This window comes from Amborella trichopoda, chromosome 11 (genome assembly GCF_054954075.1).
Source record: "Amborella trichopoda isolate Santa Cruz 75 chromosome 11, AtrichopodaSantaCruz75HAP2 v2.0, whole genome shotgun sequence".
Classification (NCBI taxonomy): domain Eukaryota; kingdom Viridiplantae; phylum Streptophyta; class Magnoliopsida; order Amborellales; family Amborellaceae; genus Amborella; species Amborella trichopoda.
Genome location: NC_142346.1, coordinates 1,726,823 through 1,741,945, shown reverse-complemented (window position 1 = coordinate 1,741,945; position 15,123 = coordinate 1,726,823).

The following is a 15,123-nucleotide window of genomic DNA, read 5'->3' as shown; positions in this document are numbered from 1 at the left end:
AGGAGATAGGAAAGCAGTCAAGATAGCCGAGAATAACCAAATGACACTTGGAAGAGCCAACAGATTCAAATACAAAGACACGTGAGTAGTGAGAAGACCAAAACAGACATGATCAAATAACAAGGAACTCAATCAACAACAGACCAACGGGACTTCGGAACATACGGAATCAAGTAAGTAATTGAGAACTGAATCATCAAACTGGATCGAGTAACAGAAAATTCACTCATCAGATAGACAATATCATATCAGAGTGGCTGGGTGAGATTTCATACGGATATGGACCCTGAGATCGCGGCAAAAATAGGTAGAGGGGCGGCTGTTCAGATGGGGTAGAATGGTTGTTTACAGAAGCGATTTTCAAAGGTGGATTTCAGAAAAAATAGTTTGAACATAATCGAAAAAACCATTGAAAAGAGTTACCCAATGCAAGGGGCAATAACGGATGGATTACATATCACAAATATCTCTTTACTACGATCTCAACAGGGCAGCAACGAGGGGCAGTAACTCTCTTTTTCTATAGTGCACTCTCTAAGGCAATAGGCGATCTCTAGAGGGTGGCAACCAGCCGCTTCAACTTGAGGGTGTGGAGGCTTGTGAATCTCCACGTGCATCAAAAGCTCTTGCGCACTTTGCTTTATCTGGCTACTAGAAAACATTACGTGGGGAACAAATTGGTACTGGAGAAGAAGGACGAGAGATGGGTGTGCAAGCATTGGAGAGAAGGGAGAAGATTTTTTTATTTTATTTTTTTTGCAAAGGACTTTGGTCAAAGACAAAAAAATCCATGGAAAATGGCAACAGCAAAAAGAACAGTAGAGAGAGAATAACGGCATGGAATTTTCGGCATGAATCTTAAGCCAACAGGAGGGCAAAGGATATTGACGTTTCCCAACCTCAGATTTAAGGTTGACAAGTCTGTAGCTCTGATACTATGATACGAAGATACAACTGTACCAACATGACTTACAAACATAACAGAACCATTAGCAGTACGAATTAATGGAGGATTAGTAACAAGAATAAGAGAATGCAGAAAACTAAAATCAAATGTCATGTGGTTAAAAGCACTAGAATCGAGGTGAAAGGAATTTATGATAAAGCATGATATATATATTTTTTAAAAAAATCTTTATTCCTACACCGGCATCACTACAATGTCCAATTACAATCAAACCACAAATAAATAAAATAAAATAAAATCGGTTCTCAATTGCTACATCTTCAAATATAATTCTTTATTCAACAAACAAAACTAAACTTTATTACTTTATGGGAAGAGAAGATCAAAACATAAATAAATATTTAAAAAATATAAAATTACCGGAGAATATCTCAACCAGGCTTAGTATACCCCACACCGAGTCTTCTCCTTCCGATGGTGCTTGGAATCTATGATCGGTATGTTGATTTCCCTACTATGACAAAATTCATTCAATAGCTTAATCTTGATCAAGATTCTTAACTTGATTTTAGAGAGATGAGAGATGGATATCAAGAGATAGGAAGAGATCTATTAGCAAGGGGTCCTACCCCTTTGCCACCTACAAAGAACACCACCTAGGCTTAGGTGTGCCACCCAAAACAACTTGGAGAGAAAGATAAAAATTGGGCGTGCCTCCTTTGGGAATCAAGGGAGAGAGCTAACTTTTGGGTAAGGAGAGAGAGGGGCTTCTTAAAGAGAGAGAACAAAATACGTATGTAATTTTATGATGGGGAGACCTCATTTTATAGATTTTTTATGCCATAGATTTTCTCAATTCGTAGGGTCAAATCTCAACTGTTGATCTAAAGAGACTTGTGCGGTGAGAGATTTGAGTCATCCATCTCCTTGTTCCACTATCAAGATTCAAAGAGAAGAGCTAGAGCCTTATCCTCCCTCTCCTAAATCTATTCCCATCAAATAGGGAAAGTTTATATTTTAATATATCAAATCCTTAATTATTGAATCAAGATTGTCATCAAATAAATAAAGCTTATATTTTAATATATCCAATCTTTAATTATTGGATCTACCAATCTTGATTCAAAGATGTAGTATACATCTCAAATATTCAATCTTATCACATAAGTTGGTTATACCTAAAAGATAAGTCAACCAAGAGGATAAACATTCTTTCCAAGAAGAATACGTGAATGAGTGGGACGTGCCACCCTTTTGGTGGCCACGTGTGGACCCCCGTTCCCCAGAATCATAAGTGAAGATTATGGTGGATAGGGATCCCATAAAAGCTTCTTTCGAGAAATGGACCAGGCCTGGCCATTTTGCAAGGACAATAGCTAAAGGCCCCACCTCATTCATAGATTAATGATATTGCATTGCGCAAGAAAGAAAAAAAAGTGTTTCCTCTGCTGCTGCCATTTCTTTATTACCAACCAAGCAAAGTGCATGGTGGCTTTCTTCACTATATCGCTTTAAGAAAGGAACAGCAACCACATGTTTTTAAATTTTGGATCCCATGTTTTATGGAGGTCCCATGTAGTTTTATAAAATATTTTACTTCATATTTAGATTTTTTAATCTTAGATTTTATTTAAAACATTGAAAATTTAATTTTTTTTAATTTATAAATCCAAATGACAAAAATAAACTATCAGAAGATTCACAAAAATTCAAATAAACATTCTAAAAATCACATAACATAAAATTAATTAATTTGATGGGAATCGAATCCGTTAGATCTAGGAAATTATTAATACATGGGAGCACTTCACGTTCAACTGTGAATCACGATCTGTCTAACTTTCTCAAACTAAGCCAACAGTTCCCATGGCCCACAGTCCACGGCAGGGGTTCATTATTGGACTACCAAAGTCAACCAATAGATTAGGGGACACAATCCCAGTTTTTGGATTTTAGGTTCTCCCCTAGAGACCACCAAAGTCAACCAATAGACTAGGGGATACAATCTCAGTTTATAGATTTCAGGTTCTCCCCTAGAGACAAAAAGCATGGTCCTCCAGACCATGATGCGATCATAACTCTATGGTGCATAGGGGTAATCTCTCACACATATTCACACTTCACCCTTATTGGCGAATCTCAAAACAGTCTTTAAAAGGCTATTCATCACACGTAAGCACCACATGGTCCCTCGGCTCTCATCCAGGCATACACCGACCTCTTCAAAGGTTAACCCACTAAACCCTTCTCGGTTAAATCCCTATGCCCAAGTATCTTGGATTTTTTTCAAACCTCGGTTGGCCTAGCTCGTCAAGCATTGTCCGAGTATCAACAAAACATATTTGCCTAGTATGGTCCAGTAAAGGACCACACTCCCATTGAGTTTATGTTTTATTTATCAAATATGTTTTATACAACCTCTCATAAAGTCTTTAAAGACCACATAAACCCAACATCTACCACTTGGCCTTTGGAGGCCTTACAATCTCTCTTCCTCACTTTCTCTCATTCACATTTTCCTTACATGTTTATAAAAAGATTTGGAGCTAGCCTTTTGTGAGTGGATCAGCTATCATCACCTCGGTAGGTATGTAGTTGACGTCGATCTCTCCGTACTGTACCTCGTTGCCCAGATGATGGAAGAAGGGCTCTATATGCTTGGAATTTTTATGAAACCTGAGCTCCTTAGATATGCATATAGCAGCCGTATTGTCAAAGTAGAGTCTCTTTAGTTTGAAATCAAGTTAATAAGAAATTTCCTAATCCATGCAGTTTCTTTGGCTGCTAAGAAACACACCACATATTCTGATTCCATAGTGGACAACGCTACTACATCATATTTCTTTGACTTCCAAGAAACAGTCCCTCCTCTAAGCATGAACACATCCAGATGTTGGACTTCAGATCATCTGGATCCCCTTGATAGCTTGCATTGAAATATCCTTCAAGAGCGATTTTAGATCCTCCCACAAGTGTAAGTATGTAGTTCACAGTCCCTTTCAAGTATCTCAAAATTCTCTTAATTATTTTTCAATGTTCCACTCCTGATTGCTTTAGAACCAGCTATGCTCATAACGAAAGATAACTCAATTCTTGTCCCCATCATTGCATATATAAGGGATCTCATTGTACTTCTATATGGTACTCTCTTCAGAATTTTCATTTCCTCTACGTCATCATCACTAGGACACATTTTATTACGAAGCTTTGTTTTATTGTCAATTGAGGTTGTCATGGGCTTAAATTTATCCATGTCAAATATTTTCAACACCTTCTTGCAATAGGTCATTTGGGAAAATTAAATGGTTCTCTTTTCTCTGTTTTTTACAATCTTTATGCCTAACACATATGAAGCTTCCTCAAGATCCTTCATATCAAAGTGTTCTGCAAGGAATTTCTTAGTTTCCAACACGAGGTTTATTGAGCTACTAATAATCAGCATATCATCCATATGTAGAGAGATGAATACGACATCACTCTCATTGACCTTCTTATAGATACAAAAGTCTTCTTGGTTAAGGATAAATCATGTCAAAGACAGAGTCTCTTAGAATTTAAGGTACCATTGGCGCGAAGCTTGTTTTAGGCCATAAATGGATTTATTAAATTTGCATACTAGGTTCCCTTTTCCCTTTACTTCAAATCTATGAGGTTGTTTCATATAATTTTCTTCTTCTAAATCCCCATTTAGGAAGGCGATCTTTACATCTGTTTGATGGACTTCAAAGTTAAAATGGACTGCTATGGCTATAAGGATTCTAATGGATTGAAACTTTACAACTAGTGAAAAGGTTTTCTCATAGTCTATTCCTTCCCTTTGGTTCAATCCATTGGACTAGCCATGTATTTTTTTAGCTTCCCTTCTGAGTTAAGTTTCTTCTTGCAAATTTACTTGCATCTTATGACTTTTCGATCTCGAGGTAAAGGTACTAATTCCCAAACATGATTTTGGTTAATAGATCAGTATTCATCTTTCATAGCTTCTACTTAATAGTTCTTTTCAGAACAGGCTATGACTTCTCGGTAAGTTTTAGACTTATTATATAGTCCATCCCCAATCTTATCATAATGTTCTCCCAGGTAGGTAAAGTATTCAAGGTATTGAGGTGATCTTATAACTCGGTTACTCTTTCTTGGTTCGGGAAGTTTGGATTCTATTTGAGGTTGGAGTTGAGGTTTAGGCTCGCGTTCTTGATTTTCAATCACTAGCCATCTCATAGAGATTTGCTTGTTTGTGACTAATTCTTGTTTCAAGGAATTTATTCTCAAAGAAATGGGCATCTCGACTTTCAATGACCGCCCCATGTTCTAGGTTGTAGAATCGATACCCCTAACTATGATCAGGGTAGCCAATGAAGATGGTCTTCATAGTTTTGGAACCTAGTTTTGTCCGATTTTGGTATGGGATAAAGACATGAGCTGAGCAACCCCATATTCTTTGGTAATCAAGGGACGAAGTACAACCGGTGAATATTTCATGCGGAGTAAAAGGGGTAGCCTTGGTGGGAGTGCTGTTTAGAATGTAATCAGCTGTTAATATTACTTCTCCCCAAAAAATCTAGGGAAAGTTTTGCATGCCCCATCATACTTATCACCATCTCTATCAAGGTCCTATTTCATCTCTCAGTAACTCCATTTTGTTCCGGTGTGTAGGGCATAGTAACTTGATGAATAATCTCATACTTTACACACAAGTCTTTAAAGGGTTCGGAAAAGTACTCGCCACCTGTATCGGTTCATAAGACTTTGATTTTCAAGTTTGTTTGGTTTTCTACCTCAGCTTTGTAAATATTGAATTTTCTAAAGCCTCGGATTTAGTGTGCATAAGGTATACGTGGTCAGATCATAAGTGGTCATCAATAAAAGTGATGAAGTACCTCTTGCAGCTTTTGGTAACCACATTCATAAGATCGCATATGTCGCTATGAATAATTTCTAATACATTAGTAGTTCTTTGTCCCCCGTTGGAGCTTTTCCTTACTAATTTTCCTTGCACATACGATTCACATACTTTTGATAAATCTCCTTTATAGTTTTGAAGAATCTCATATTTTCTTAGTCTTTCCATTTTATTAAATCCTATGTGCCCTAGATGCTTATGCCATAAATATGCATCCAAAATATTCGAAGACGAGATGTAAGCAACTACTTCTTTTATTTCAATTGAGTAAAGACCATCCACAAGTCGTCCGGTCATTACAACTTCATTATAATTTTTCACTATAACCTTTTTTCCAACAAAGGTAGTGATAAATCCAGCCTTAAACATCTTGGAAACCGAAATCAAACACATTCTCATTTCAAGAACATAAAGTGTTTGTTTTAGGATCAATATCTTCTCATTCTTCAATTCAAGAGAGTAGTCCCCAACACCCAACACATCGGTCTTTTGATTTCTTCCCATGAAGATATGTTGTTCGTCCAGCCTCACAGGAGTGAAAGTACGGAACCCTTACTTGGTGTTTGTCACGTGAACTGTAGCTTTCGAGTCAAGACACCAAGATGCACCCTTGGGGTCGGCCAATAAAGTTTCGAAGACCACACAAGCAAGTTCTTTGTTGGTTCCTATTTTCTTGTAGAACCTACAATTCTTTGCGATGTGGCCCTCCTTCTTGCAAACAAAATAAGTTTTCGACTCTCTTTTCTCTTTATATTTGTTATCCTTATATCCTTGTTTTTTATTAAAAATGTTTTTACCCTTTCCCTTATAAAACTTAAAGAAGGGTTTAGATTTTACCATATGTACTGTCTCCTTCGGTGCTGAGGTGTGGCGTGCTTTTCTTCTCTCTTCTACTCCTTTGAGAGCAGTGATTAACTCCTCCAGCTTGGGAGCTTTTGATCGCACTGCAACGGAAGTAAAGAAAGTATTCGCTATTTTCGTGATATCACTCATCTTGAGTTCATTGTACTTTTTCATAGCTAAGGATTGTTTTATAAGTGACGGATCAGCATGCTCCCTTTCAAGTCTCTCGTGCATATCTTTTGTTGTGCTCATTGACTCATATTCCGATGTATATGAATCGATCATCATGCAAAGCAAGATATTCCTTGTTCGTATATTTTTTCCCTTCCAAGTAGTATATTTATCTTTCTTGAAATGAATCGTTACTTGGACTATGGTGACGACTTTCAGTCAAGATCTCATTCAACTCCTCCTCATAAAGCACATATCTGAGTTTGCGCTTTCAAGAGGAGTAGTTGGACCCGCCAAATCTCTCAATTTTTAAGATTTCAGAGATGAAAGTTTGTGCGGTCATTTATCTCTTTTCCCAAAAGCAATGAAGGACTCAATAAAAAGGAAAATAAAATAAATCGTAGAGGTAGCAAGAAACCTTGCTATGATACTAATGAAATGACTTTATGATAAAGCATGGTGTATATATTTTTTAAAAAAAATTCTTTATTCCTACACCAGCAAGATCACTTACAATATCCAATTACAATCAAATCACTCTTGAAATAAATAAAATAAAATCGGCTCTCAATTGCTACCCCTTCAAATACAACTCTTTATTCAACAAACAAAACTAGACTTTATTGCTTTATGGGAAGAGAAGATAAGAACATGAATAAATATTTAAAAAAGGTAAAATTGTTTAAGATTACCTCAACCGGGCTTAGTACACCCCACGCCGAGTCTCCTCATTCTGATGGTGCTCAGAGTTTATGATTGGTATATCAATTTGCCTACTATGGCAAAAATCCACTCAATGGTTTAATCGTAATCAAGCCTCTTAGCTTGATTTTCGAGAAATGAGAGATAGATATCAACTTGGAGAGAGTGATAAACCCAAAACAACTTGGAGTGAGAGATAAAAATTGGGCGTGCCTCCCCTAGGGAGAGAGCTAAATTTCGAGGAGACAGATAGATGATTCTTGAAGAGAGAGAAAAAAATATGTATGTAATTTTATGAGGGGAGACCTCCTTTTATAAATTTTCTATGTCATAGATTTGCCTCAATTCGTAAAGTCAAATATCAACGGTCGATCTAAGGTGACTTGTGAGGTGAGTGATTTGAGTTATCCATCTCCTTGATCCACCATTAAGATTCAAAAAGATGAGCTAGAGTTTTATCCTCCCTTTTCTAAATATATTTTCATCAAATAAGAAAATTTTATATTTTAATATGTCAAATCCTTAATTATTGAATCATGAAAGAAAATTTATATTTTAATATATCCAATCTTTAATGATTGGATCAACCAATCTCGATTTAAAGATTTAGTAAATATCTCAAACGTTCAACCTTATCACACAAGTTGGCTATACCTAAAAACATAAGTCAACCAAGATGACAAACATGCTTCCCAAGAAGAATAAGTGAATGAATGGGGTGTGCCACCCTTTTGGTCGCCACGTGTGGCCCCACCTAATTTACATGTTTTTAAATTTTGGGCCCCATATTTTATGAAGTCCCATATATTTTTAGAAAGTATTTTATTTCATATTTAGAATTTTTTAATCCTATATTTTATTTAGAACATTAAAAATTAATTTCTCTTAATTTATAAATCCAAATGACAAAAATAAAATATCAAAAAATTCACAAAAATTCAAATAAACATTCTAAAAATTACATAATATAAAATTAATTAATTTTGATGGGAATCGGATTCGTTAGATATAGGAAATTATCAATACATGGGAGTACTCCACCTTCAACTGTAAATCACGATCCGCCTAGCTTTCTCAAACTGGCCCAGCGGCTCTCATGACCCACAGTCCACTGTAGGGATTCATGATTGGACCACCAAAGTCAGTCAATAAACTAGGGGATGCAATCCCAATTTATGGATTTCAGACTCTCCCCTAGAGACAAAAATCATGGTCCTCCAGACCATGATGCAACCATGTTTTTATGGTGCATAAAAGTGATCTCTCGCACATGTACACGCTTCACTCATTGACGAATCTCAAAACGGCTATCTATGTCCATGCCGTGTAATAATACCACGATGAGGTTTGAGCTCAATCTCTAAAGGCTATTCATCACACGTAAGGGCCACATGGTCACTCAGCTCTCATCCAAGCATTACACTATAATCATCAAGGGTTAACCCACTAAACCCTTCTCGATTAAATCCCTATACCCAGATATCTTAGGTTTTTTTAAACCTCGACTAGCCTAGCATGTCGAGCCTAGTCCAAGTATCAACAAAAAATATTTGCTTAGTATGATCCACAAAAGGACCACACTCCCACTGAGTTTATATTTCAATTATTAAATATGATTTACACAGTCTCTCATAAGGCTTTTAAAGGCGCTCTCATAATGCCTTTAAAGGCCACATAAACCCAATACAAGGAATCAATATTTTATACTTAAGGTTTCTGACAAAGAAAATGCAACAACATATGTAGTACCCATTCCAGAGAGAGTGTGTTGAATCATTTCCTGAACATCTTCTCTAGTGAGATGACTTAGAGAGGAGAGATCTTGAGACGGAGCCAGTGCCGCAGTGAGTCCTAGTGCAGTGGTTTTCTGAACAAATGGCTTGTTTTTAAATGGAGAATTAAATTTCATGTGTTCAAATTGTTTGCAATAATTGCATCGAACTTTGGACATGTCATATCCGATCCTTTTGGTCGCATCTGAAGAGGACAAAGTTAGTGGAGTGGTCACAGGATGACGTGTTTTGGCCAAAAGAACATATTCTTCATTTACTAGAGAATTGTCAATGGTTCCCTTCCACGTTTCTTCGGCCGTTATCTCATAAAGTGCAACATCTACAGATGGAAGAGAAGTGCGGCAGAGAATAGATGCTCGAACTGATTCAAAATCATCTTGTAAAGCCATTAAAGACTAGACCAAGCACATATCTTCTCTAGAACTGATTCAAAGTCATCTTGTAAAGCCAGTAAAAACTGGTCTAAGCGCATATCTTCTCTATGCTTATAATAAATTTCAGCATCAACAGTTCATTTGGGTTCCATTAGGGCCAACTGATCCCAAACAAATGATATCTGGGACATCTGGGAATGAAAGTCATAGATAGATTGTCTTTTCTAATGCCTCATAAATCGAGTGTTCATCTCAAGTTTGTATTTGAGAGCAAAGTTAGTTTGAATATACCATGAAGAAAGAAAGTTATGTTATAATTTTATGGTTATTTATCTCTTATTATTCTAATTTAGATTCAAAATCCTCTCCCTTTAATGTATAATATGCTTTGGGAATTAATATGTCACCAGTAATATCTTTCCATAGCCTTTTTCCTGTAAAAAACATCTTCATAAGATAGGACCAATGACTATAGTTGGACCCATCGAGTTTGATAACAATAATTTGAACTGAATCGGAGGACCAATGGCTATAATTGGAACCCTCAAATTTGATAACAATAGTTTGAACTGAATTTGAAGAAGCCGTCACAAAGAAAAAAAGTTATCTAAAATAATGGGCAATAATGAATGGCCTACATAGCACAGAGATCTCTCGATCCAAGGCAGCAACAAACTCTCTTTCTCTAAATTGTGATTAACCAACTCTCTCTATGAGATCTTTGGTAGGACAGCAACTCTACTTTCTCTCTCTAAACTGAGATCAACCAACTCTCGCTTTCTCTATGAGATCTTGGGCAGCAAGTAGCAGTAAAGCAAAATTGACGAGGTGTTGCAAAATACGTGAGAAGAAATAATGGTGCGATTTGGTTTTTGGTGCGATTTGTTTTTTGGGGTGGCAAAATAATGGTGCGATTTGGTGTGGCAAATTGGAGAGGTAAATTGATGAGTGATTTGATGAGGCAAATTGGAGAGGTAATTGAAACTGATTTGGTGAAGCAAATTGGAGAGGACGGCTTATTATTTTCCAATTCCAGAGCCGTATCGACTGAGGGTTTACGTCTAGGGTTTGTCTCGCTTTGGTTGCAGAGAAGCGAAAATCTCAAGAGACAACTAGAACTTGGAGCGTGACCAGAAAGCTTGGATCACAACATGAATCATGTTGGTGAAGAATCAAAACACTACCCGACAGAGGCGGAGAGTCGAAACACGACTCGGCAAAAAATCTCACAGAGAGTCGAAACACGACTCGTCAGAATGGCTTAGATCAGAGGCTCTAATACCATGATAGGACTCGAAATACTGTAGAAACCTCTTTGTCAATTGATTGATAAAAAAAGTATACAAAACCAGTATAAATATACAACCATCACGTAATTACAAAAAGACAACACCAACCCTTACACATATCAATAACACCTAACCAAGATATTCACCTAATCAAGAGATATACACCCAACCTATACAGCTTTTATAGATAACATGTCCAACACCAGTGAGTTAGCATAATTTCTTAGCACGAGCCACTATAAAGTTCCCCATTTAATTCCAAACAGACATATCTCAATTTGCACACTTTGATAGAGAGAGAGAGAATGTGTTTCTGCATAAGATTTTGAACACAACTCATTGAAAGCTTAATCAATTATATCCATAAACCAAGAAGCAATATAATTTCTCAATTTGCATAATCCGTGATATCAGAATTTCTAAATAATGCCAAAAAAAAAAACATTATTTGTACAAAAAAGAAGAACTTATAGCCATTGTATTTAAAATGCTCCTTTTTAAAAATAATATATTTTGTCAAGAGAAAAAATATACTATTGTTCATATGGCTACAACATTGGGTACTCAAACACAACATCCATCATCCATATTTATCATCGAGAAATAGCATTGACTCGTTGTCTACTTTAAAAGACCCCCCTATTTTTAAGTGAGAACACAAGCCCAACTCGATTATTTACCGAATGAGCGTGGACACTAGATTTTGGGTATCAATCCATTTAGCATACTCGTACAAAATAGAGTATTTATTTCTTTGCTTTCATATTCCATGGTTTCTTTTTACTAGTTAAACTCCAATTTCCCAATATTACAGCATTATTACCATTATAAAATGGAAATACACCAACCCTGTTCCATGTGAGTCAAAAATGAAAGGATGTTATGGATAGTGCTACTTGTAGCATTACATGCTACCTCAGGTTGGAAAAACAAATTTAAGGGGTGAGATTTGTTTACGGTGCCTATCTTATAAAATATAAGTAAGACACATATCTAAATTTTATTGGAAAAAGTAGGACTGATGTTGGAGCCTTACGATAGCTTGAAAATCTATTTTCAACCATACTTATAAAATTTAAATTTCTAAAAATGATACAGATCGAGCAGATCTCAAAACACTTGAAAATCTTGAAGATGAACTATCCAAATAATTTGTTTACAAGATACAAAAAATTTAGAATTTGAAATTTTTTTTTTCTTTATATCCTTGCATCTCGAAGTCGATATAATCAAGTAGAAGGTTTTCCATCTTTAGAACACGCATTTCTGCTAGATTTTTGTGGTGGACCTTAATTATGTAGAGTAAGGTTGCAAACGTATGTAATGTTTTTCAAATTTAAATTAAGCTATAACTCTATTTCTCTCAAATTGGCTCTTGCTATAGAGGTTGGTCATAATTTTTTTTGTCGAAAACAAACTGAACTTCACAAGCAAAATTGATCAATTGTACCCATATACTTATGCAAATAGTCATGAGAGATGAGTTATTTAGCATTCTATCCATATCTTTTAATTTTAAAGTACCCATCAAATAACACATGATTATGACTTGGAATAGTTACAAATGGATAAGATATTGAATGGTTCGTCTTTCATGGTTATTTTGATCAACTTTCCTATCATTTAAGAGTTGAAAACTTTTATGAAATTAATAAGGAGAAAAAATTAGAGGGATTATCTTTTAATATTTATTTGATCGAGTACCTCCTTAAAATATATACTTTAATATATCCAAATTACCTTTGTTTGGAGTTGGAAACCCCGAGCAACCAGAACACTAGAGTATCCACGTTTCTTTAGGTTCTTTCAAGTTACAAAATGCCCCTACTTATTCATAGTTCCTAACTATTGAAAAGATAAAAGATATTGTTTGCGGAGTTAGTGAAATGAAAATTTAAAAAATAAACCCTCTAGTAATTAAAATATTTTGACTTTTTTAACGATATATAAGAAGAAATACCCCTTCAGTGATATTGAGATTTTTGCTTGAATAAATTGATTTCTTACGCGTCTAAGCATCAAACATTGGACAGTTTAGTGTTTAAGGGCGCCATGACTCGCCTTCTCCATTAAGTAAAGAGGGCTGGATCCCAATCTCACAACTTGTTGCAAAATCACATCTATAGTGCCACAAAATCAAAGAAAACTAATAAAGAAGATCACCATGGGCACTATTATAATCTCTTAGAAATTCGTGGTGGGCTTTCGTAGTCCAAGTGATGAGGCAATGCAAGTTAAAAGTATCGAGTCATCTCTCTCTCTCTCTCAATTGGTGGGCTTTCTCAGTCCTAGTGACAAAGCAATACCATCTCTAGCTCTTCATAATGTTCCTCGGATTAGATGGTAAAGATTTATATACTTCCCTTACTATATCGAAGATGTATACTTCCTCCCATCCAGCTGTCTAATTTTGATCAAGTGAGTCACTTATTGTTTTATCCCGATCTGACATTTCAAAATAATTAATTTTTTAAATTATATGAATATGAATTTGATGCATACCATCATCTTATTGGAACACATCTAAAAACAATATTAAAAAATATTTTCGATAAAATAAATAACCAAAATACCTCTGAAAATTTTAGGACCATTTTGGTCATCTTAATTTATTGAGAAAATATTTTTTATAAGTGCGAGTTTAATAGAGGAATGGACACCCAAAATTTGTTGTTAAAATGTATTGCATAAATTTTTTTAAAAAAAAAAAATTATAATAGTATAGAAGCATGAAATTGTGATTGGCACAATCTCATCCATCCATTTAGAATGAATGATTGGATAGAAAGAAATATAAAAGATTTATACTCTCTCTCTCTTTCTCTTTAGATTGGTGGGCTTTCGTGGTCCTAGTGATAAAGGAATGCAAGTTGAAGTATCATCTCTCTCTAGAGTGGTGCCTTGGATTAGATTGCCACCCACCATAAGTAATCATTCTAAACAAGACCCATTATTTTAGGATTTAAGAATTGTGCTTCACTAAGGAATACCTTGACACCTCGATTGGGGCCTTCATTTTACCATAATATTTGCTAAGCTGATATCATCTAGCATTAATCAACCAAAATATTATTAACTACAATGCAAATACACTGTTGAAAATGACATTGTTGGGTTTGGTCTCTTAGCTTAGTGCTTAATGAATAAGAGGCATCATTCATAGCGTGGGCTGAGGTTCCAATTTTCCGCCCACGTTAATTACCGATTTCCTAACCATCACCTCAACCCATGATAAAAGGGTCAGTTGTCCGTGTGACTTTTCCGGCGTTTGATTTCCGTGTAATTTTGGTGTTGCGCTTTCACCAATATTGCACTTTTTCCTTTATTACGAACAGTAAATACGCAAAGTCAAGACTACCCCTAAACGCTTTTATTTTTTAATAAGTAAAGTTGTAGCGCACGGACACGTGTACTGCATCTTTCAGTGAAAATTACCCCTCACTTGCTCCACTCCGCTCGTTCTCTCTCCCATCGCTCTCCCACCCAGTTGCTTTCCTCTCTCTCTCATGCCTGGACCACAAACACTCTTTTTTTCTCTATTGTTTTAGAAATGTCTATAAAAACACCATTTATTTTTTTTGTACAATAAAGTCGCAATTATTCTCACTTATTATATGTGAAAATTGAATGGCTTGAGATGAGTCACAAAATTTTAAAAAAAAAATTTTGAATTTTTGTGTCTAATCCATGCCACTTTTATAACTACCCATTTGGTAATCTTAAAAGCAATAATGATTGTGACCTCTTTGTAGAGAAAAGATAAAAAAAATTTATTTCGTACGAGTTGGATTGCATTTCTCCAATATGCGGTTTAGAGATATAAAGCATTCATCTTAAATATGGATATAAATAGGTAGTCCATTTCAAAAACAAGTGTAACTAACAGTTTAAATGTTTTTTTATTATAATTATTATTTTTATTTTTTATTATTTTTATATTCATGATTTTTATATTAAATATAATATATTTTTAAAAATTAAAATCAAATTATATTTAAAAAATATATTTATTGTCAAACCAAAATTTCTACCGTATGAGGATGGCCCGCATAAAAACCATGTCCGAAGATAAATGGTCTCTGTGCAGACGGTCCCGGCTGTTTGAAGTCAAATCACCCTCTCTCTCCACCTCTCTCTCTATTGG